Source organism: Hyla sarda, chromosome 4 (genome assembly GCF_029499605.1).
Source record: "Hyla sarda isolate aHylSar1 chromosome 4, aHylSar1.hap1, whole genome shotgun sequence".
Classification (NCBI taxonomy): domain Eukaryota; kingdom Metazoa; phylum Chordata; class Amphibia; order Anura; family Hylidae; genus Hyla; species Hyla sarda.
This window is the reverse complement of record NC_079192.1, coordinates 202,641,894-202,666,375: the sequence shown is the minus strand read 5'-3', so window position 1 is coordinate 202,666,375 and position 24,482 is coordinate 202,641,894. Positions and strand designations below refer to the sequence as shown.

The window sequence follows — 24,482 nt, the reverse complement described above, 5'->3', positions numbered from 1 at the left end:
TTGCAGATTTTCAAGAACATTTGCAAAATCTGATTTTTCAGGGACCAGTTCAGTTCTGAAGTGGAATTGAGGGGCTGTATGTTTACCCATAAATCACCCCATTTTATAAAATGCACCCCTTAAAATGCACCCATTAAAGGGGTATTCCAGGATTGTATTTTATTTGATATATGCCACAGGGGCTGTAAAGTTAGTGTAGTTCACAATATAGTGTCTGTACCTGTGTATGACGGTTTTCTTACAATTCTTCTGTGATTTTCACCCCAATATTTATTTTTACCAGCATACAAAATGACTGTTGTTTCAGATTTTTCCAAGGTTGCAATGTGGCCGAGACCTGACTCACTAGTCAGCTGATGACAGGGAGCCTGTCTGCTTCAATGGGTGGAGGGATCGCTTGGTGGGAGAGATCAATCTGTAACTAATGCAACAGCTGTAGGCACCCTGATTGAAAACCACAGGTCTTTTGAATGGATGCAGCTCATTTGTTTCAATGGGTGGGGTGGCTGATGTGTGGGAGGGAGGAAAATTGAGTTATGGGATTTGTAGTAAAAAAAAAAGAAAACTGAAACAGGAAATACCAGTTCACAAAAAGGCAGCCACAGTGTTATGGTAATCTCACAACATACCCATTTAGCCCCAAGACAAGCGCAGATTCTTTCAAAGCATGTCCATTTCTGTCTGCCAGGTATGTACTAAAATCACCTTATGGTGTATAACCCCTTTAAAGAAGTTTATTAATCCTTTAGACGTTTCACAGAAATATAATCAAAGTGAAGGCAGAATAAATAAAAAATTTTTTTTTGCAGATTTTTCATTTTAATCCATTTTTTTCTGTAACACAGTATGTGTTGACAAATAAATACCACTCAAGATTTATTCTTTGAATTCTGACATACTTAGAAATATCCCATATGTGGCCTTTGTGCGCTACGTGTCTCTCACACAGGCCTCAGACATGAAGAAGTGCTGTGTGGATTAAGGGGCATCCTTTTAGTTTAGGATATTTTGTAGGCATCATATAAAATTACAGGGTCCTTAGGGTGCAAAAATATTTTTGGAAAACAAGTTGACGCTTTCATTGGTACCATTCTGGGGATCATGTGACACTCTGATCGTTTTTTATTTTATTTTTTATGAGGTGGTAAACATAAAAAAATCTATTCTGCTATTTTTTTTTAGGTCGTTCGCCATGTGGTATAAAGGACATGTTAACGTTACACTGCAGGTCGATACGATTACGGCGATACCAAAGTTATATCCTTTTTTTTTATATGTTAGTTCATTTATGGCATAAAAACTATTTTTTTTTCATGTTTATAAGTTGCCGTATTCTGTGAGCTATAACTTTTTAATTTTTTCATTGACGCAATTGTGTGAGGGTTCCTTTTTTGCAGGACATGTTGCTTTATTTGGGGGGACTATTTTTTGGAGGTGCATTGTATATATATATAATTTATTTGATTATTTTTTATATTTTTTCCCATTTTTTTCTTTGATTTTTCACATTTGTTTTATTCTATTTTTTCACAAATTTTTTTTTCCCTTCAAATTGTCTTTACTTTTTTTTCACAAATTTTTTCTTACTATTATCCACATAATTCAATGGAGTACATTGAATTATGCCTGTCTGGTACTGATAGGCATAGGTTAGATCAGTTAGGGGGATGATCGCTCATGTTGCCATGACAACGGAGGCCAGTGTCAGGCCTCTAGTTGCTATAGCAACCATCGGAGCTCTGCTTTCACTTTGTAGAGCGCCAATCTGTGACAGATGGAGCTCCCTCCTTCTGCAACCCTAATAGACGCTGCAGTCATAGTGACTGAGTGCCCGCGGGCTGCCTCCTCCGATGGGGCCCCCCTCACCACCGATTGATTCACACAGTGAAGCGACGGAGAAGAGGGGAAGGAGGAGACCCCTACCAGATCCCTGCTATAAGTCTGTCTGTACTGATGGACCAATAGCCAACGATTGCTGGCCGGGGGCAGCTGCCATTGGTCCCTGGCCGGATTCAGGTATGCTTGGCTGTGCAGTACAGCTGAGCTCAATAAACTGTCACAGCACCCGGCGGCGCTGTGACAGTTTATTTCCACTAGGTACATGTACGTGATGATGTGGGAAGTCATCCCTAATCATTACTAGTGTTGCTCGCGAATATTCGCAATTCGAATATTATTCGCGAATATCGCATATTCGCGAATTCGCGAATTTCGCGAATATAGCGCTATATATTCGTAATTACGAATATTTGTTTTTTCTTTTTTTTCTTCACAGTACACATCACAGTGATCACCCCTCTCTGCTTCCAGCTTGTGTGGTGTAAAGAAGGCTGTAATACTACTGTGTGAGACTGGCGCTCGAAAATTCGCATATGCGAATGTTCGCATATGCAAATTTTGTATATGCTAATATTCACATATGTTAATTTTCGTATACGCGAATGTTCGCATATACGAAAATAAAACGAGAATATAACGAATATGCGAATATTCGCGAATATATGACGAATATTCGTCCATATATTCGCGAATATTCGCGAATTCGAATATGGCCTATGCCGCTCAACACTAATCATTACGTACATGTACCTGATTTTGCGTAAAAGGGGTTGAACGTAGTATATTTGACCAGTGGATTAGCTTTCTGTAAATTTTATATTTTTGTGATTGGTGGTAATTAATCCTAAACCATCAGTCATAGTGCAACTTGGTAAGTGTTTTATGAAAGAGAAATATGCATGGTATTGAAATGTTACTATTAGAGAATGCCATGCCTGATCCAGCCTGCACCTTAATTAAGCCATCTATTCTCTATTTAGTTTAGATTTACTTTATATTTGAAACATTGAAATATAGTGCTACCTAGTGGTTCCAGTTTTTATTATTGTACTTTATGGAGTAAAAACATATAAACAATGCATAAGATATACTTTCAGCTATTTAATAGGGTGCTTTTGTTTAGCTCTAGCTTTAAATAGGTGTTAAAGTTGTAAAGTGGATTCAAAGTAAAAGGAGAGTTATTTAGAAATGGGACTAACACACTAGAAAAGTAAAGAGATTTATAAGCATTATACTCCATGTACATTAGCTATTTATTATTTTCAATTAAGGGATATTTAACCCCTTAAGGACCGGGGTTTTTTCCGTTTTTGCATTTTCGTTTTTTGCTCCTTGCCTTTAAAAAATCATAACTCTTTCAATTTTGCACCTAAAAATCCATATGATGGCTTATTTTTTGCACCACCAATTCTACTTTGTAATGACATCAGTCATTGTGCCCAAAAATCTACGGTGAAATGGGAAAAAAAATCATTGTGAGACAAAATTGAAAAAAAAACCGCCATTTTGTAACTTTTGGGGGCTTCCGTTTCTACGTAGTACATTTTTCGGTAAAAATGACACCTTACCTTTATTCTGTAGGTCCATATGATTAAAATGATACCCTACTTATACAGGTTTGAATTTGTCGCACTTCTGGAAAAAATCATAACTTCATGCAGAAAAATTTATACGTTTAAAATTGTCATCTTCTGACCCCTATAACTTTTTTATTTTTCCGTGTATGGGGCGGTATGAGAGCTCATTTTTTGCGCCGTGATCTGAAGTTTTTAACGGTACCATTTTTGCATTGATAGGACTTATTGATCGCTTTTTATTCATTTTTTCATGATATAAAAAGTGACCAAAAATGCACTATTTTGGACTTTGGAATTTTTTTGCGCGCACGCCATTGACCGTGTGGTTTAATTAATGATATATTTTTATAATTCGGACATTTCCGCACGCGGCGATACCATTTATGTTTATTTTTATTTTTAATTACACTGTGTTTTTTCTTTTATGGGAAAAGGGGGGTGATTCAAACTTTTAATAGGGAAGGGGTTAAATGATGTTTATTCACTTTTTTTTTGCACTTTTTTTTTGCAGTGTTATAGGTCCCATAGGGACCTATAACACTGCACACACTGATCTTTTACATTGATCACTGGTTTCTCATAAGAAACCAGTGATCGATGATTCTGCCGCATGACTGCTCATGCCTGGATCTCAGGCACTGAGCTGTCATTCGGCGATCGGACAGCGAGGAGGCAGGTAGGGGCCCTCCCGCTGTCCTGTCAGCTGTTCGGGATGCCGCGATTTCACCGCGGCTATCCCGAACAGCCCACTGAGCTAGCCGGCATGCTTTCGGTTTCACTTTAGACGCGGCGTTCAACTTTGAACGCCGCGTCTAAAGGGTTAATAGCGCGCGGCACAGCGATCAATGCCGCGCGCTATTAGCCACGGGTCCCGGCCGTTGTTAGAGGCCGGGCCCGAACCGCTATGACGCCGTGGCCCCGCGTTATAGATCGGGAGTGGACACATGACGTTCCAGTACGTCATGTGTCCTTAAGGGGTTAAACTGAAAACACTTATCCACAGTGCTCGGCTATTTCCAGAAACTTCACAGATAATGAATGGAGCAGTGGAGTGCATGTGTGACTTGCACACTCAATTCCAAGTGAGACTTAGGTCCCAATTCTTGAGATTTTGGTCAGACCCCCGGGATCAGATACATCTCCTATCCTGTGGATAGAAAATAAAAGTTATAAGTTGGAATACCCCTTCAAAATCAGAACCCTTGCGCAACATTGTTCAATCATTTTAACTGAAAAAGTTAGAAACTTTTCACAAAAATATAATACAAAAATATAATACAAGCATGTGCCAATGCCAGTGAAAACTGTAAGCTAAAACTGTCCAATACAATAAACATATGTTCTCTTCTTTAAATAGGACCTGTATTCCAACCCCCCTAAAAATTTGATTGTATTATCATTAAATATCTTAGGGTACCCTGATCACACCTTTTTATAATTTCTTCATATGTCCTTCCATTCCCGAGACAAACTGTAAACCCTCATATCTCAGGAATGAAGGACATATGAAGACATTGTAACAAAAAAAGTGTTTGGTTAGTGCACTCTAGGCTATGTAATTTTTTTGGGGTTGGCCACAGATCTTAAACATGAATAAACCGTATGTTTGACAGATGTTCTAATGGCTGTAAGTTTGTATTGAATTGGTATCATGACAAATTGTAATTTAAAACAAATTGTAATTTAAAACAATTAAAGAAAGAGTAAGGGTGGATATATCTGTATACGTTTATGAAGAAAAGCAAATACAATTAGACAAAATGTAGAAAATAACTTTTGTTTGCAGTTGCGGTTTTTACATATGTTTTCCATTGCAGTGATTTGTTAAGCTTATTTGGAAAATGAAAACAATGCACATCTGTAACAAAACTATGACAGGGCATGCTTTGTAACAAAAGTGGCATCATTATTAACTGTAGTTTTATTTTTTGTAAAGAAGATATATGTCTATATGTGTGTGTGTGTGTGTGGGTGAATTCAGTTTCCAAAATACACAACATTTATGTAAGAACATAGTTTAAAGGGGTACTCCGGCACTAAGATATCTTATCCCCATCCAAAAGATAGGGGATAAGATGCCTGATTGCGTAAAAAAAAATCCCAAAGTCCAAAATAGCGTATTTTTGGTCACTTTTTATACCATAAAAAATCTATAAAAAGCGATCCAAAAGTCTGATCAAAACAAAAATGGTACCAATAAAAACTTCAGATCATGGCGCAATGAGCCTTCATACATCCCTGTATATGGAAAAATAAAAAAGTTATAGGGGTCAGAAGATGACATTTTTAAACATATAAATTTTCGTGCATGTAGTTATGATTTTTTCCAGAAGTAAGACAAAATCAAACCTATATAAGTAGGGTATCATTTTAATCATATGGACCTACAGAATAAAGAGAAGGTGTCATTTTTACATAAAAAATGCACTGCGTAGAAACGGAAGCCCCCAAAATTTACAAAATGCCTTTTTTTTTGCTTTCATTTTGTCGCACAATGATTTTTTTTTTGTTTCGCTGTCGATTTTTGGGTAAAATGACTATTGTCATTGCAAGGTAGAATAGAGGAAAGTGCTTCCCCCTTTTTTTCAAATCTGTTTTTTTATGTTCTCATGGATGAAAGCATATGTCAATCTTGTATATTGTGCACACAGTTGGGTAAAGAAGTAGGATGCAATATAAATGAAACAATGATATATTAATTTATTGGTGTATGATGTCTGTGGCATCTGCCTGCAGGGCCCTTGCAGTAGTGCCAGAAGATAAATGAATGTTTATATAAATATAAATATTAATATAAAATAAAATAAAATTTGTATATACTGGTATAGATAGCTTAAAGAAAGTGCGTATTGTGCAATCTTGATAATAGGCAGCTGTTGTGAGTGTAATAATGTACACTCTGTAGTCCAGTGGGTAGGGTCCGTGAATTAAGTAATTTGTGTGGCACAGAGAGATTTGAATGTTCGATGCAGTAGTTGTGGGAATGTACAATGATTGGTGGTTGCAGGACAGTGTTGCTCACCTGTCCTGACGTGGTCCCATGGTGCTCTGCTACTTACCCGCTGCGGCTTCTGAACCGAACGCCTGGTCGCTTCCTGGAGTGGCTGGTCGTCAGCGCCGGTGAGTAAGGGGAGGGAGAGGTCTGCTTGCCAGCCTAGTGATGTAATGCTTCATGCGCTGTGCACAACAGGAAAGATCTTGCCTTAAGTTCATACCTCGCGGTTGCCGTGTATCTAGGTGGAAGATCCAAAATGTTTCTCGGTTCAGAAGAGTACGTCTAGTATCTTAAATGTTAAAAATGAAAAAAGCAAGCTGATTGTTTGCTATGGGAAACTGGGAAACTTTTCCTCTGGACAATTTTTGATAAATCTCCCCCATTGTGCTTATGTAGGTTCTCATTCACACTAGACCGATCACTTTTTTTTGCTTGAGGAAATTAGTGTATCTCTATCTAGTTTTCTGCCTCTATTCTCTGCTATTGTAAGACTTGATTCACTATAGCCCCTTTCTTTCAGCCTAGACTGTAAAACCTTGGATGCCCTGTCACGTTTCCATTTCCGAGCAGTTACGTTTCAGTCTCACCCACTCCCCATAAGGAATGTTTTTTATGACATGCATAGAATGACAGGAGGAGGCTTGCAAGGTAGTGTTACCTGCAATCTCCTTCCTTTAGGGTGAGATTTGCATTTTGTTTACTTTACCAGAAAGAAAAACATCTAAAAAAGGAAGGCACAAGCAAAGCTTCATAAGCTCCTGGTTTTTAAAAGGCAAGAGAATAGAAATCAAACAATATATGAATACAATAAAAACACAATAGGCATTGACCAGTACATGAAAATTACACCTAGAAATTATTTTAAAACAATAAGAATATATGCCATCTCAATACATAAAATACCAGCTCTACAAACAATAACGTTTGTAGCTATGAACACTAGTACATAAATTCTCTATATTTGTCAGTCATTGATTCACACTTTGTCTACTCATTTTATTGCTGCTAATGACTATATTGATTTTACATTAGCATTTGTGAGATTTGGAAATGATTCCCTTACATTTTTAGTTTAAATAAGATTTCATTCCATGATAGTTTCCTTTACAGAGGGACTTCTATTCACATATTTGTAGATAAATGCAGACAGACATTCTAGGCTATTAATGGGGTCAGAAAGAAGCAGGTACTGTAATTTTACCATAACCTGGATGAAAAATAGCCTTTAAATTGTATGGTCAACTTGATGGAATAATTGTTACGCCTAGCGCTCCGGGTCCCCGCTCCTCCCCGGAGCGCTCACGGCGTCCTTCTCCCTGCAGCTCCCCGGTCAGCGCTGACCGGGAGCGCTGCTCTGCCATGGCCGTTGGGGATGCGATTCGCACAGCGGGACGCGCCCGCTTGCGAGTCGCATCCCAGGTCACTTACCCGTTCCCGTCTCCTGCGGTCATGTGCTGGCGCGCGCGGCTCCGCTCTCTAGGGCGCGGGCGCGCCAGCTCCCTGAGACTTAAAGGGCCAGTGCACCAATGATTGGTGCCTGGCCCAATTAGCTTAATTGGTTCCCACCTGTTCCCTGCTTATATCTAGTCTCCTCCCTTGCACTCCCTTGCCGGATCTTGTTGCCTTAGTGCCAGTGAAAGCGTTCTTTGTGTGTTTATACCCTGTGTACCAGAACTATTGCTATCTCCCCTGACTACGAACCTTGCCGCCTGCCCCCGACCTTCTGCTACGTCCGACTTTGCTTCTGCCTACTCCCTTGTACCTCGCCTATCTTCAGCAGCCAGAGAGGTGCCGTTGCTAGTGGATACGACCTGGTCACTACCGCCGCAGCAAGACCATCCCGCTTTGCGGCGGGCTCTGGTGAAAACCAGTAGTGTCTTAGAACCGGTCCACTAGCACGGTCCTCGCCATCCCTCTCTGGCACAGAGGATCCACCTCCTGCCAGCCGGCATCGTGACTGTAGATCCGGCCATGGATCCCGCTGAAGTTCCTCTGCCTGTTGTCGCCGACCTCCCCACACTGGTCGCCCAGCAAGCCCGACAAATTGCCCAACAAGATCACCAGCTGTCGTACTTGACCACCATGACTCAGCAACTCCAGTCGCAGCTACAGCAGATTCAGTCTCAGCTACAGCAGCAGCAACCATCTCCTCCGCCAGCTCCTGCACCTCTTCCGCAGCGAGTGGCCACTCCTAGCCTCCGCCTGTCTTTGCCGGACAAATTTAATGGGGACTCTAAGTTTTGCCGTGGCTTCCTTTCCCAATGTTCCCTGCATCTGGAGATGATGTCGGATCAGTTTCCTACTGAAAGGTCTAAGGTGGCTTTCGTAGTCAGCCTTCTGTCTGGAAAAGCCCTGTCATGGGCCACACCGCTCTGGGACCGCGATGACCCTGTCACTGCCTCTGTACACTCCTTCTTCTCGGAAATTCGAAGTGTCTTTGAGGAACCTGCCCGAGCCTCTTCTGCTGAGACTGCCCTGCTGAACCTGGTCCAGGGTAATTCCTCCGTTGGCGAGTACGCCATACAATTCCGTACTCTTGCTTCTGAACTATCCTGGAATAATGAGGCTCTCTGCGCGACCTTTAAAAAAGGCCTATCCAGCAACATTAAGGATGTTCTGGCCGCACGAGAGACTCCTGCTAACCTGCATGAACTCATTCATCTAGCCACTCGCATTGACATGCGTTTTTCTGAGAGGCATCAAGAGCTCCGCCAGGAAAAGGACTTAGATCTCTGGACACCTCTCCCACAGTCTCCACTGCAATCTGCGCCTAGGCCTCCCGCCGAGGAGGCCATGCAAGTGGATCGGTCTCGCCTGACCCTGGAAGAGAGGAATCGCCGTAAGGAAGAGAATCTTTGTTTGTACTGTGCCAGTACTGAACATTTTCTGGTGGATTGCCCAATCCGTCCTCCACGTCTGGGAAACGCACGCTCGCACTCAGCTCTCGTGGGTGTGGCGTCTCTTGATGCCAAGTCGGCTTCTCCACGTCTCACGGTACCTGTTCGGATTTCCACTTCAGCCAGCTCTCCCCTCTCAGCCGTGGCCTGCCTGGACTCTGGAGCTTCTGGGAATTTTGTTCGGGACTCCTTTGTGAATAAATTCCGGATTCCGGTGACCCGTCTTGTCAAGCCACTCCACATTTCCGCGGTCAACGGAGCCAGGGTGGACTGTACCATACGTTTCCGCACGGAGCCCCTTCTTATGAGCATCGGATCTCACCACGAGAGGATTGAACTTTTGGTCCTCCCCAATTGCACCTCGGAAATTCTCCTTGGACTTCCCTGGCTTCAACTTCATTCCCCAACCCTGGATTGGTCCACTGGGGAGATCAAGAGTTGGGGGTCCTCTTGTTCCAAGAACTGTCTAAAACCGGTTCCCAGTAACCCTTGCCGTAACTCTGTGGTTCCTCCTGTATCTGGTCCCCCTAAGGTCATTAAGGACTCTGCCTGCCACAGGAAATGCCCCTCCCCCCCTCCCAGTTCCATCAGGCAAGCTTCTGTGTCCCCTCATGGCCCTCGTCCTGGTGTCACACTGCCCCGTGCCAGGTCCCGCCCTCTGCCCTCTCTCCCCATTCCTACTCCTGCGGTTCTGCCTGCCGTTGAGGAATCCCTCCATCCTTTCCCGGTGTCCTCATCCCAGGGGAGGCAGTTACCCGATAAAGAGAAGGGGAGACCTAAGGGGGGGGGTACTGTTACGCCTAGCGCTCCGGGTCCCCGCTCCTCCCCGGAGCGCTCACGGCGTCCTTCTCCCTGCAGCTCCCCGGTCAGCGCTGACCGGGAGCGCTGCTCTGCCATGGCCGTTGGGGATGCGATTCGCACAGCGGGACGCGCCCGCTTGCGAGTCGCATCCCAGGTCACTTACCCGTTCCCGTCTCCTGCGGTCATGTGCTGGCGCGCGCGGCTCCGCTCTCTAGGGCGCGGGCGCGCCAGCTCCCTGAGACTTAAAGGGCCAGTGCACCAATGATTGGTGCCTGGCCCAATTAGCTTAATTGGTTCCCACCTGTTCCCTGCTTATATCTAGTCTCCTCCCTTGCACTCCCTTGCCGGATCTTGTTGCCTTAGTGCCAGTGAAAGCGTTCTTTGTGTGTTTATACCCTGTGTACCAGAACTATTGCTATCTCCCCTGACTACGAACCTTGCCGCCTGCCCCCGACCTTCTGCTACGTCCGACTTTGCTTCTGCCTACTCCCTTGTACCTCGCCTATCTTCAGCAGCCAGAGAGGTGCCGTTGCTAGTGGATACGACCTGGTCACTACCGCCGCAGCAAGACCATCCCGCTTTGCGGCGGGCTCTGGTGAAAACCAGTAGTGTCTTAGAACCGGTCCACTAGCACGGTCCTCGCCATCCCTCTCTGGCACAGAGGATCCACCTCCTGCCAGCCGGCATCGTGACAATAATGTTTTATTTGATACATATATACAAATGTAATTATGTGTTCTCACTGACATTGTTCTTATCAATTCTAATAATATACACCATGCATTGTTATTACTTCCAAACAACTGTAGTTTTAAAGGAGTTATCCAGGAATAGAAAAACAGAGTTAATTTATTTCAAAAAACGCTCCGAGTCTGTCTCCAGGTTGGGTGTAGTTCTGCAGATCAGTTCCATTGAAGGGAATGGAGCCAAGTGGCAATACCACACACAACCTGAGGACAGACATGAAGTTGTTTTTAAAAGAAATTAGCTGTGTTTTTCTATTCCTGGATAACCCCTTCAACCCATTAAGGAACAAGGACAAACAGGTGCGCCCTGACATCTTGGTGCTTAAGAAACACTGAGTTAAGTAACAAACTCTCAGTGTTTTGCAACCAGTGTGCCTGCCTCCGTTTGTTGCATAACTACAACCCCAGCATGCCCGGACAGCCAAAGGGCATGCTGGGAGTTGAAGTTTTGCAACAGCTGGAGGTTCCAGGGTACATTTACATGGGAGAGGGTTTACAGCGAGTTTCTTGCTGCAAGTTTGAGATGCAGCAAATTTTCCGCAACTGCCCAAACTCCCAGCGGCAAAACTTGCTGTGAACCCCCTACACTACACTACTCCTACACACAATAAAAAGTAAAACACTACATACACACATATCCCTACACACTACTTACCCCCCCCCCCCCCCCCCAATAAAAACAAAAAACATCTGGTACAGCACTGTTTCCAAAATGGATCTTCCAGCTGTTGCAAAACAACAACTCTCAGTATTGCCGGATAGCCATTGACGGGTCCAGGCATGCTGTGAGTTTTGCAACAGCTGGAGGCACCCTGTTTGCGAAACACTGCTGTAGGGTTATTTTGGTATTGGAGGCAAGTCTAATTCTTGCATCCTTGTCTGTCCCTATGCAAATCCCTAATCTAGACCTTAAATGCGCATGGCGCTCTCTCACTTTTGAGCCCAGTTTAGTGCCACATATGGGGTATTTCCGTATTCGGGAGAAATTGCCTAGCAAATTATGGTGGACTTTTTTCCTAAAGTTGGGGTCTACTCCAGCGTGTTATTGTAAAAAAATAATTTTTTTTACACTAACATGCTGGTGTTGCCCCATACTTTTCATTTTCACGAGAGGTAAAAAGAAAAATAGACCCCCAACATTTGTAACACAATTTCTTCTGTATATATGTCCGAAACACGTGGGCTGCTATGCTCTGGATGTACTTTTATTGTTATGCTTCACTAAAGTTACCTTTACAGCTTGGTGCCAGACATTGTTTTCTACAATTTCTTCTAAGTACAGAAATACCCCATATGTGAGCGTAAAATGCTCTGCGGGCTCACAACAAGGTTCAGGCGTGAAAGCGCACTATGTACATTTGAGGAGATTTGCACATGGGGTGGCTGATCGTTACAGCGGTTCTGACATAAACAAAAAAAAACACCCACATGTGACCACATTTTGGAAACTACACCCCTCACAGAATGTAACAAGGGGTATAGTGAGCCTTGACACCCCACAGGTGTTTGAAGAATTTTTGTTAAAGTTGGACGAGTAAATGAAACATTTTTCTTTTTTAATAAAAATGCTGGTGTTATCCCAAATTTTTCATTTTCACAAGGGGTAATAGGAAAAAAAAAGCCCCCCATAATTTTTAACACCATTTCTTCTGCGTATATAAATACCCCATGTGTGGACGTAAAGTGCTCTGTTGGCGCACTACAATGCTCGGAAGAGAAGGAGCGCCATTGGGCTTTTGAAGACAGAATGGCCCTCATTTACTATTGCAAACCCGACATGTTTTGTCGCGTTGTGTGCCAGAAAATAAAATAAGTATTTTTCTACAAAAACGGGGTGAGTGCATCTTTTTCTCTACTTGGATATTGATGTGTGCCAGAATTGAAAAAACCCTGACTAACTCTCCATTTTGCTAAGAAAACCCGAAAAAGGGGCATGGTTGCCGTAAAGGGGCTTGTTCTGACATTTTCACAAAAACCCAACATATTTACTAAGGTTTCCACATAAAATGTGGTGGATTTGAGATGACGAAAACCAGACAGATCTGAGCATGTATAAAATAAAAAAAAGTAAAGTGTAGGGAAAGTGGAAAATGTAGGGAAACCTTAGTAAATACCGTGGAAAATAAATTGTAGGGAATTAAAACCAACAAAGAAACCTATACTCCACTCAATGGCCAATGTGTCTGGAATTAAAGGCCATGTGCGTTTACAAAGCCCCCATGATGCCAGAACAATGGACCACATGTGACCCAATTTTTAAAACTACACCCCCCACGGAATGTAACAAGGGGTGCAGTGAGCATTTACCCCCCACTGGCATTTTACAGACTTTTGGAACAGTGGGCTGTCAGACACTGGTGGGGCGTAAATGCTCACTGGTGTCTGACAGATTTGAAAAGTGGTCCATGAAGTCAAAACATTTTATTTTTCATTTGCACAGCCCACTGTTCCAAAAGTCTGTAAAATGCCAGTGGGGTGTAAATGCTCCCTGCACCCCTTATTACATTCTGTGAGGAGTGTAGTTTTCAAAATAGGGTTACATGTGGGGGGGGGGTCCACAATTCTGGCACCTGGGGGCTTTGTACACACACATGGCCCCCAACTTTCATTCCAAACAAATTCTCTCTCCAAAAGCCCAATGGTGCTCCTTCTCTTCTGAGCATTGTAGTACGCCCGCAGAGCACTTTACATCCACATATGGGGTATTTCCATACTCAGAAGAAATGGGGTTACAAATTTTAGGGGGCATTTCTCCTATTATCTCTCGTAAAAAATGGCAAATTTGGGAAAAAAAACTGCATTTTAGTGAAAAAAATTATAATTTTCACATCCGACTTTAACGAAAAGTCGTCAAACACCGGTGGGGTGTTACGGCTCACTGTATTCCTTGTTAAGTGCCTTGAGGGGTGAAGTTTCCACTGTCAGTGAGGACAAGCTGGGAGTTGTAGTTTTTCTAATTCTAGGGGAGATGTGAGCAAACAGCATACTGAGGGAGGGGGCGGAGACATGCACAGTTAGACCATGCCCCCTTTGAGAGGAATTGAGACTAGTCAGCTTAATTAAAAGTGTAATAAAAAAAATAAACAAAGGTGCTAGACATATTAAAATTAGATGTTCATGGTCAGGATTAGGTTCTGAGAGATATATTTAAAAAAATGTTTTTGTTGGATCTGACGGGTATGCTTTAAAGCAAGCTATTATGGAGAAAAGACAAAATACAGAATCTTTAGGGGAAAGATCACACAGGCTGTATAGCCTCATGTCAGTATGTACTATATGTACAGAGGAAGGGAGATTTGTTTGAGCAGTGTTTAAAAATGTTATTTGCTGAAAGAGCCCCAAAATACAGAAGGTAGTTGATTTTACCCCTAGTCATAATCATGGGTATATTTCATGTTACATGCATTGCCTTAGTAAGCATGCAACAATTTATCACCACATTTACCTATTGGAAGTATCTCAGACACCAAATTATTGTAAAGCTTTGTATTATAGCAGTCTGGCTACTTGATAATTAGATGATGTGCCTGACAGTGTATGCAGTGCTCAGTGGTGGAGAAAATCAAATATGCTTCATTTAGGTCCATTAGCATGGGAGTGCCTAAAAGATCTCATGGCAGATTGCCCATTATAATGATATATCATAATGGGAATTGACTTGTCTATGATGTATTTTCTTATCATATGACTAATTGCTCTGCTATCGTTTTACCATGGCAAAATTTTTCTATCATTATAAACAGTTTCAATTTGTCTTACACATAGCAGTAAAGTAGTAAGTTTCTGTATTCATTTTTGCTAGTGGTAAAATATTGTTTTGATGCTTGTGTACTATCTCCTTAAAGGGGTACTCCACTCCTAGACATCTTATCCTCTATCCAAAGGATAGGGGATAAGATGTCAGATCGCCGGGGTCCCGCTGCTGGGGATCCTCGGGATCTTTGCTGCGGCACCCTGTGTCATCTGCTGCCTGAAGCGAACTTTGCTTTGTGCCTGATGACGGGCGATACAGAGGCCGGAGCATCGTTACATCACGGCTCCACCCCTCATGACGTCACAGCCTGCCCCCTAAATGCAAGTCTATGGGAGGGGGCGTGATGTAACGATGCTCAGGCCCCTGTATCACCCGTCAGTACGCATAGAGCGAGTTTGCTCTGAGCAGTAATGATAGCGGGATGCCACAGCAGAGATCCCGGGGGGTCCCCAGCAGCGGGACCCTGGCGATCTGACATCTTATTCCCTATCCTTTGGATAGGGGATAAGATGCTAGGGGAGGAGTACCCCTTTAAGGACGGACTCACTTTTTACCTTAGTGACCATGCTCTTTAAAAAAAAATTGACATGTGTCTCTTTAAATGGTAATAACTTTAGAATGCTTTTTCTGAGCGGAAGCATAAGTCCAGTTGCGCTAACAAGCTAGGAATTTGGACATATGCATAAGTCCTGAGGCGGGAAGGGGTTAAGACATTTTTATTATAAAGAGAATGAACGATGTCTAACATTATCATAATGCTATCCATAATATACGCCATGTATGTTCTGCTTCCTTAAAGGGATACTCCAGCACTAAACATCTTATCCCCTGTCAAATGGATAGGGGATAAGATGTTAGATTGTGGGGATCCTGCCGCTGGGGACCCCCACACTCTCTCCTGCAGCACCCCCATTTTTCAGCTGCACAGAGCGAGGATCGCTCTGTGGCTGATGACGGGAGATGCAGGGGATGGAATATCGCGATGTTACGGATCCTCCCTCTCGAGATGTCATGCTCTGCCCCCTTAATGCAAGTCTATGGGAGGAGGCTTGACCCCATACGCAACCATGGATTAAACTTGAGTGATGATCATCCTGTAGCCCTTCCAATGAATATGGAACAAACTTGTTTCAATGAGTTAGGTAGAATAGGCAGAATCCCTGATGAAGCAGCTGGTTGTTGCTGTGAAATGCATGGCATCTTGGGAAATAAACTGCATATTATATAAACTTTAGGTTAAGCAAAAAGAATTGGGACAAATCTTTTGTACTGTGCCATAAAGACTTTTTGTCTAAGATTCTGGAAATTCTTGATAAAATGTGCCGTTTCCCCAAGGAGTTAATGCAAGTTGTGGTTTTTCACAAATTAACACAAAAGTATTAATCAAAATGTATCACTAAAATAAAGTATAATGTGCTATTGCTAAATAGAGTGACACATGTCACATTTGAAAAATGAGGATGTGTCAGTAAGGACAAAACTGACTGTGGCTGAAAGGAGTTAACATTTATTGTATATATGTCTACAATAGTAGTATGAACTGTCAGCTCTAATCTGTAATTTAAAAATAAAAAAACATTATAGATTTTCGATCTATTCAGCTTTTCATGTAATAATTTGGCATCTATTCTTTTTCTCAACTACTACATCCATATAGATTCACAATCTGTATTTTTTATTTTTAGGCATTCCTTTTTATAGGTAATAAGAATTTAAGGCGGTTATCCACCATAAGGTGATTTTAATACTTAGCTGGCAGACAGTAATGGACATGCTTAGGAAGGATCTGCACTTGTTTTGGGGCTAAATGGGTATGTTGTGAGATTACCATAATACTGTGGCTAGCTTTTTGTGAACTGATTTTTCCTTTTTCCTTTTTTTTTTTTTTGACTACTAATCCCACAATTCCATTTTCCTCCCTCCCACACATCAGCCACCCCACCCATTGAAACATAAACGAGCTGCATCCATTCAAAAGACCTGTATTTTTCAATCAGGGTGCCTACAGCTGTTGCATTAGTTGCAGATTGATCTCTCTCTCCCATCAAGCGATCACTCCACCCATTGAAGCAGACAGGCTCCCTGTCATCAGCTGACTAGTGAGTCAGGTCTCAGCCGCATTGCAACCTGGGAAAAATCTGAGACAACAGTAATTTTGTATGCTGCTAAAAATAAATATTGGAGTGAAAATCACAGAAGAATTGTGAGAAAACCATCACACACAGGTACAGACACTATATTATGAACCACACTAACTTTGCAGCCCCTGTAGCATAGTTAAATATAAAAAAACTTGGAATACCCCTTTAACCCCTTAATGACCAAGGACGTATATTTACATCCTTGACCGGCTTCCATGATATAACGCGGGGTCAAGCGATGACCCCGCGTCATATCGGGTCGGTCCCGGCATGTATCTGATGCCGGGACCTGGGCTAATAGCGCGCGGCAGCGATCGCGGTGCCATGCTCTATTAACCCTTTAGTCGCGGCGTTCAATGTTGAACGCCGTGTCTAAACCGAAAGTGAAAGCTGCCCGGCTGCTTAGCGGGGCTGATCGGGACTACCGGAGTGAAAATGCGGTGTCCCGATCAGCTGGGACACGAGCGGAGGTCCTATTACCTGCCTCCGGCGTGTCCGCTCGGCGATTGATTGCTCCATGCCTGAGATTCAGGCTTGAGCAATCGACCGCCGATAACCCTGATCAATGCAAAGCTATGGCTTTGCAGGGAACAGGGTATAAGATCAGAGTGTGCAGTGTTATAGCTCCCTATGGGAGCTATAACTGCAAAAAAAAAGTGTAAAAAAAAGTTAATAAATGTGATTTAACCCTTTCCTTAATAAAAGTTCAAATCCCCCTCTTTTCCCATAAAAAAACACCATGTAAATAAAAATAAATATAAACATATGTGGTATCGCCGCATGCGTAAATGTCCAAACTATAAAAATATATCATTAATTAAACCGCACAGTTAATGGCGTATGTGCAAAAAAATTCCAAAGTCCAAAATAACGTATTTTTGGTCGCTTTTTATATCATGAAGAAATGAATAAAAAGCGATCAAAAAGTCCGATCAATACAAAAATGGTATCACTAAAAACTTCAGATCACGGCGCAAAAAAATGAGCCATCATACTTTCCCATATGCGGAAAAATAAAAAAGTTATAGGGGTCAGAATATGACAATTTTAAATGTATACATTTTTCTGCATGTAGTTATGATTTTTTACAGAAGTAAGACAAAATCAAACCTATATAAGTAGGGTATCATTTTAATCGTATGGACCTACAGAATAAAGATAAGGTGTCATTTTTACCGAAAAATGTACTGCGTAGAAACGGAAGCCCCCAAAAGTTACAAAATGACTTTTTTTTCTTCAATTTCGTCACACAATTATTATTTTTCCCGTTTCACTGTAGATTTTTGGGTAAAATTACCGATGTCACTGCAAAGTAGAATTGGTGGCGCAAAAAATAAGCCATGATATGGATTTTAAGGTGCAAAATTGAAAGGGTTATGATTTTTAAAAGGTGAGGAGGAAAAAAAGAAAGTGCAAAAACGGAAAAACCCATGGTCCTTAAGGGGTTAAATATGTTAGAAGCGTTTTCATAATAATTATTGCACTTGGTTTTCTGAACAATCCAAATCTGAGAAAAACTTTTTATCTATTTTTTTTTACTTTTTAGCTATTTTACAGAATTAAAAATGTACTGTTCATGAAATGAAATATGTTTAAAATATTGATTTAAAGTTTAGTCAGTTAAATATATATAATATATATATATATATATATATATATATATATATATATATGTGGGTGCGTATGTTTGTTGAAACTAAAAAAAAAAAAAAAAAAAATGGCAGATGCCATTATTAAATCCATGCTTCCTTTTCTAGATGTTTTTGAAAATTATTTAACAATGTGCAACAGTGTCTAACACATTCAATAAATCTGCCAAGAATTCTGCCGTACTGGATAAAGAGTTGAACACAACATAAAATCTGCAGTGTATACAGTGCATATAGTGTATACAACTATACAGTACATACAGTGGGGATGAAAAGTTTGGGCCCCACAGGTAAAAATTTGTGTTAATGTGCATAAGGAAGCCAAGGAAAGATGGAAAAATCTCCAAATGCATCAAATTACAGATTAGACATTCTTATAATATTTCAACAAAAGTTAGATTTTATTTCCATCATTTACACTTTCAATATAACAGAAAACAAAAAAAAATTGTCTGCAAAAGTTTGGGCACCCTGCAGAATTTCTATCATGCACTGCCCCCTTTGCAAAGCTGAGACCTGCCAGTGTCATGGCTTGTTCTCAATCATCATCTGGGAAGACCAGATGATGTCAATCTCAAAGGTTTTAAATGCCCAGACTCATCTGACCTTGCCCCAACAATCAGCACCATGGGTTCTTCTAAGCAGTTGTCTAGAAATCCGAAACTGAAAATAGTTGACGCTCACAAAGCTGGAGAAGGCTATAAGAAGATAGCAAAACGTTTTCAGATGTCAATATCCTCTGTTCGGAATGTAGTTAAGAAATGGCAGTCATCAGGAACAGTGGAAGTTAAAGCAAGATCTGGAAGACAAAGAAAATATCAGACAGAAAATCTCACAGGATTGTGAGAAAAACTATTCAAAACCCACGTTTGACTGCACAATCCCTCCAGAAAAATCTGTCAGATACTTGAGTTGTGGTACACTATTCCACTATAAAGAGATACTTGTACAAATATGGTCTTCATGGAAGAGTCATCAGAAGAAAACCTCTTCTACATCCTCACCACACAAATCAGTGTATGAACTTTGCAAATGAACATATAGACAAGCCTGATGCATTTTGGAAACAAGTTCTGTGGATGGATGAGGTTAAAATTGAACTTTTTTTCTGGAATGAGCAAAGGTACGTTTGGAGAAAGAAGGGGAAGAGAATTTAATGAAAATAGCCTCTGTCCAACTGTTAAGCATGGGAGTGGATCAATCATGCTTTGGGCTTGTATTGCACCCAGTTCCACAGGGAACATCTCATGAGTAGAAGGTAAAATGGATTTAATAAAATTTCAGCATATTTTGAATGCTAACTTGATGCCATCTGTGAAAAAGCTGAAGTTAAAGAGAGGATGGCTTCTACAAATGGATAATGATCCTAAACACACCTCGAAATCCATGGGGGATTACATTAAGAGGCATAAACTGAAGGTTTTGCCATGGCCATCACAATCTCCTGACCTCAACATAATTGAAAATCTATGGATAGACCTTAAAAGAGCAGTGCGTGACAGACAGCCCAGAAATCTCATAGAACTGGAAGACTTTTGTAAGGAAGAATGGGCAAAGATACCACAAAAAAGAATTGAAAGACTCTTGGCTGCCTACAAAAAGCATTTACAAGCTGTGATACTTGCCAAAGGGGGCCGTACAAGATATTAACTCTGTAGGGTGCCCAAATTTACAGTTTTCTCTTATTTTGAAAGTGTAAATGATGGAAATAAAATCAAACTTTTGTTGACATATTATAAGAATGCAGAAAAAAATAGAATGTCCAGCGCATGACTCGGAGAGCAGGAACTTTTAATTAGAATCCACAGGAAAACATACAGGAACACAAATGCATGTCACACGCATTTGTGTTCCTGTATGTTTTCCTGTGGATTCCAATTAAAAGTTCCTGCTCTCCGAGTCAAGCACTGGACATTCTATTTCTTTCTGCATCCTACTTGGGCGTAGTCCACGCCAGTTCGTGCGCTAACAGCTGAAGGTGAGCTGGTACACACTTACATATTATAAGAATGTCTAATCTATAATGTGATGCCTTTTGGATATTTTTTTCATCTTTCCTTAGCTTCTTTATGCACATTAATACAAATTTTTAACTGGGGTGCCCAAACTTTAGATCTATAAATATATATATATATATATATATATATATATATATATATATATATATATATATAATGCAGATTTCCTGCTGCAGATTTTATCATTGATTTACCAGCAGAAAACACACACAATATATAATTGGCTAGACAAAATATATAACATTTTTAGCATAAATAGTACATGTGAATATATCCTAAGGATGGATTCACAAATCTGCCATATGTAAACACACCGTTGCAAAGCTGCAGTATTCATTGGATGTCATGCTAGTGTTAATTTCTGTAAACAAACCTAATTTTTCAAGATACGTCCCTTTTAATTCCCAACCACTGCGCCCCCTCCCCCCCAAGGCAGCAGTTTCCCCTCATTAGATGTAGGCAGCAGTTCCGCTGCATTAGGTAGGCAGCAAAGTTCCCCCACTTTGCTATAGGCAGCATTTCCCCCCCCACGTTAGATATAGGAAGCAGAGCTCCCTCTGCATTAGGTTTAGGCAGCAGTTCCCTCAAATTAGGTTGGCAGCAGACCAGCCCCCCCCCCCCCTGGATCAGCCACTGCCTTTATCCCCAGCCCCAACACTCCCCCCTCCCCTCCCCAAGATGGAAAAAAAATTTGCTCACCTGATTATGTCCCATGCAGCGACCACCTCTGTAACGCAGCATTGGACCGTGTCTTCCATCCTCCACAGTGCAGGCGCTGATAAGTGACATCATCGGTGCCTGCACTGTGCAGCAGTTTCGGTCAGTCCGCCCCTGGCCTTAAAGTCACTTGACAAATGTTAATCACATGACTGTGATGAGGAAGTTAACTCTTGGCTATTGGTTCTATGGTGCCTTCATTCTATTTTCTCTTTTAAAGCTCCCAGTGTGTACCCCTTATGGAAGGCTGTGATGCAGGAGTGTAACTAGCAAACTATTACACAGAGCCACCAAGCTTTAACAAGCTCTACTTAAAGTACAGAACTCATTTTTCCACCAGGTCATATAAAAAAAACATACACAACTTCAAGTGAATCCTCATGCTTACATGTTTAATTTTCAGCACTCAAACTTAATACCATGATAGTGTGTGCAGGGCAATGTCCAAGTCAGTAGATCAGTTAAGGACATGGGCACCATTTGCATTAAGCTGTACAGTGCCATGAAAATTAGCTTTAAAGCTTTCAAATATAAAGGGCCACATAGCATTCAGGCAAATAATAATAAACAGCATTACAGAAAAACTCCCAATTATAAAAACATATCATCTATCCTAAGCACAGGGGATAAGTTTTAGATTATGGGGGGTCTGATTGCTGGGACTTCAACAGTCTCCTGCACTGCGCCCCCACTCTCTGCATGAAAACAGCGGTGTTGACCACAGCACAAAGCCGGAGATTGCTGAGTTCAGTGCTCTGGCTCCCCCATAGACCTGCATGGAGGGGGCGTGTTGCCCGCAGCTTCGTGCTGGGGCACAGTTCGGGAGATTGTTGGGTATCCCAGCGGTTAAACCACCCACGATTTTACACTTATCCCCTATCCTTAGGATAGGGGATACGTTTTTATAAATGGCAGCTCTCCTTTTATGTCTGATGCTCTGAAGATTATAGTCTGCAGCTCTGGTGATCTAGTGCAGCAAAGGGGGTGGACTTATAATTGGGTCTTTCAGTGTCAGTGGTTTTGACAGAAAGAATAGCACTGCAAGCAACACTATATTCCTTCTCAAATATACTAGAGTTTGTAAAACAGGATCATGAGGTAGTGTGAACTGTGACCTAATGTGTATGAGGGAAGCTTTTATCATGATGCAAAATATGATGTGAACAGGGCCTACTGAGTCTAAAAAAAGGCATATGGGCAAGTGGAAGCAAAAAATACCATGCCCATTTGCCATGTATTTGCCCATTAGTACTCTTCTGTTTAGTGACCCCTTGGTGTCCATTTATAATTGTTTGCCCCTTTACCACCCTTCTGTCACAGATGGACAATCAAGAAGCAATGATGAGTAATGAAGGGCAATTTGGCAGAAAGGGGTCCCTAAAAGAAGTGTACTAAAGGGGAAATAGATAATAAATGGTTCCCAGGGAGGCACTAAATTAGGTGCCATTATCCCTCCAATGGCAACATAGCTATAGGACCGTTTCTTTAACTGATATTACTGTATACCTCTAAATAATAGTCATATCAAAAATACTAGTATTCAAATAAAAATTATCCCATAATATCACCATATACATTACTGTTATACTTTTACTGACCAATCCCAATTTACCAAGACCAGCATTTCCAACAATGCCTCTATACAAGAGACAACTATTATATAACCATTCGTATTACCACTATACTGTTACTGACACAATCCAGTAAACCCCAGACCAATGTTACCAATAATACCAGTAAATATGGGTCAACTCATACAGCCGTATTCCGACCACATATTTCCACTACATCGTTACTAAATAATACACCATATTGTTATTACCAGTAAACACATACCTTTTTGTTTTCATTCATTGACCAGTTTGAGTTGAATACCAATACCACACAGGACCTGCAGTAGATATAGTTACATATGGAGACTCGCAGATGACACCTTCTCTCACAGTCATTCACTTTTCATATCTTCTTTATCTGACCCGGATAGCCATGAGAATTTCTCTCAATTTCTATAAAATAAAATAAAATTCCATTATGAAAAATTGATCTTTTTGGAAATCTGACCTCATTGATAAAAAATCATTAAGAACTTGCAATTTTTTTATTTTTTTATAATTAACTGGTGCCAGAAATTTAAACAGATTTGTAAATTACTTCTATTAAAAATCTTAATCCTTCCAGTACTTATCTGCTGCTGTATTCTTCACAGGAAGTTCTTTTCTTTTTGAATTTCTTTTCTGTCTGACCAGAGTGCTCTCTGCTGACACCTCTGTCCATTTCAGGAACTGTCCAGAGTAGGAGCAAATCTCCATAGCAAACTTCTCCTGCTTTGGACAGTTCCTGACATGGACAGAGGTGTCAGCAGAGAGAACTGTGGTCAGACAGAAAAGAAATTCAAAAGGAAAAGAACTTCCTGGAAGGATTAAGATTTGTAAATAGAAGTAATTTACAAATCTGTTTAACTTTCTGGCACCAGTTGAGTTAAAACAAATTGTCTTCCACTGGAGTACCCCTTTAGGGAGGGGTAAAAAAAACTTTCAGATTAGAGCAAACTTGAATATGTCAAGCCAATGCATCGTGGATCAGAATTAAAATAAATAAATCAAGGAAAAATGCAAGTTACAGTATATTTGAATACTGATGGCATTCATGTCGGAAGGTATTTTAGTAGGAGCTGCTCTTTAATACAACAAATTGCTGCAATACACTTAAACTGCTATTAATTACATTTGCCGGAGACATTTTCAGGACTGTAATACATGTCTAAAGAAATTACTTACAGCTATCAAAGTCTCTTAAAAGTCAAATAAATTTGTGGCCATTTCAGTTTCTTACGGTATGCTAAAACAACATTTTCTTTCTGTGTTATAGAACAATAAATTTATTTTAATATTTTAATCTGAACATTTTGAATATCTTTGTAAAACTCTGGATACAATGTTAATGATGGTGATTAGCAATGTACTTTAAAAAGAAACTCTAAAATAAAGTTTTATTGTTGTTCTTACTATGGCCATATAATGCAAAGTTATCTGATGAGCCGCTATTGAGACTATTATAAATTATGGGAAGAAATAAAAGTTATTGCTATATTTCTGTAGTTTTATTGTATAGAAAAATACGTCCTTTGCTGTCCGTTGTGCAGAATTGATTTTTTATAGGATAAAGTCTTTTTTTAAAATAAATGGGAAAATTGTGTCAAAATGCCCCCTTCATGCATTCTCTTTGGGAGCACTGGAGATTCACAAGTCGCAAGTACACCACTTTTGTATCTCTGGCACTGACATGGGAGACATTTATCAAAACATTTAGTAGTTTTTAGTTTTTTTGCTTAAAAAAGTCGCAAGTGCG

The 24,482-nt window shown here is 41.0% G+C and overlaps 1 long non-coding RNA gene across 1 annotated transcript in view; it reads left to right on the top strand.

Annotated features, from left to right (window-relative positions):
* The first annotated feature begins 2,585 nt into the window (after window positions 1-2,585).
* The window catches only part of LOC130366964 (uncharacterized), a 39,716-nt gene continuing 17,819 nt past the window's right edge, over window positions 2,586-24,482 (top strand). Inside the window, exon 1 of the long non-coding RNA XR_008892014.1 lies at window positions 2,586-2,710. This is a non-coding gene — a long non-coding RNA (uncharacterized LOC130366964). The remainder of the gene's footprint in view (window positions 2,711-24,482) is intronic.